The sequence below is a fragment of the Penaeus monodon genome, chromosome 15, assembly GCF_015228065.2.
Source record: "Penaeus monodon isolate SGIC_2016 chromosome 15, NSTDA_Pmon_1, whole genome shotgun sequence".
NCBI classification, from domain to species: Eukaryota; Metazoa; Arthropoda; class Malacostraca; order Decapoda; family Penaeidae; genus Penaeus; species Penaeus monodon.
The window spans coordinates 4,033,760-4,035,024 of record NC_051400.1 but is presented as its reverse complement, the minus strand read 5'-3'; the positions used below and the strand labels follow the sequence as shown (position 1 = coordinate 4,035,024).

At 46.1% G+C, this 1,265-nt stretch overlaps 1 pseudogene; it reads left to right on the top strand.

Annotated features, from left to right (window-relative positions):
* Positions 1 to 1,265, top strand: part of LOC119581685 — a 17,958-nt pseudogene extending 16,693 nt beyond the window's left edge.

The window sequence follows — 1,265 nt, the reverse complement described above, 5'->3', positions numbered from 1 at the left end:
AATTCTGCCCTCATTTTATATTTCGCATTTCGCCACAGATGTCGTCGTGGAACAACCCAAATCCGGTCACCGTCCTGGAAACCACCAATCCATATGGCAACTATACAGTGGTGGACACTGCGCCTAAGGAGATTCTCCATATGGTGCACGAACACTGGTATCAATATCCTCCCATGAACCCTCTTTGGTACAGCCTTGTTGGTTTCTGGATGGTTGTCATGGGATGTCTCTCCTTAGCTGGAAACTTCGTCGTCATCTGGGTTTTCATGAACACCAAATCTCTTCGATCGCCTGCTAATCTATTGGTTGTTAATCTGGCCTTTTCCGACTTTTTCATGATGCTCACCATGTTCCCTCCTATGGTGGTGTCGTGTTACTGGCAGACATGGACTCTTGGAGCACTATTCTGTGAGATCTATGGTTTCTTTGGTTCACTTTTCGGATGCATTTCAATTTGGACCATGGTATTTATCACTGCTGATCGATACAACGTCATTGTGAAAGGAGTTTCTGCTGAACCACTGACGTCTGGAGGTGCCATGTTAAGGATAGGTGGTGCCTGGTTCTTTTCCTTTGCTTGGTGTCTTCCACCATTCTTTGGTTGGAATCGTTATGTTCCTGAGGGTAATATGACTGCCTGTGGAACAGATTATTGACGGAGACAGAATTTCAAGGAGTTACTTGTATGTCTACTCAGTGTGGGTATATCTTTTCCCTCTTGCCTACATAATCTACAGTTACACATTCATTGTCAAGGCTGTGGCTGCCCACGAGAAGGGAATGCGAGAACAAGCCAAGAAGATGGGAGTTAAATCCTTGAGGAGTGAAGAAGCCCAAAAGACCTCTGCTGAGTGTCGTCTGTGCAAGGTTGCTCTGATGACCGTCAGCCTGTGGTTCGTGGCATGGACCCCCTACTTCGTCATCAACTGGGGAGGAATGTTCAACCGAACCATGGTTACTCCTCTATTCTCCATCTGGGGCTCTGTCTTCGCCAAGGCTAATGCCGTCTACAACCCCATCGTGTATGCCATCAGCCATCCTAAATACCGTGCTGCTCTTGAGAAGAAACTGCCTTGCTTATCCTGTGCTACTGAGGGCAAAGATGGTGGTAGTTCTGATGCTGGTTCCACTGTTACTGCTGAAAGTACTGAAAAGCCGGAATCTGCATAAAAAAGATGTCTATGGATCTTGACAGCGAATGTGAAAACGAGGACAACTTTTTCATGTAATCCCTTTGTTTGCTAAACTGCAAATATATCCCAGCA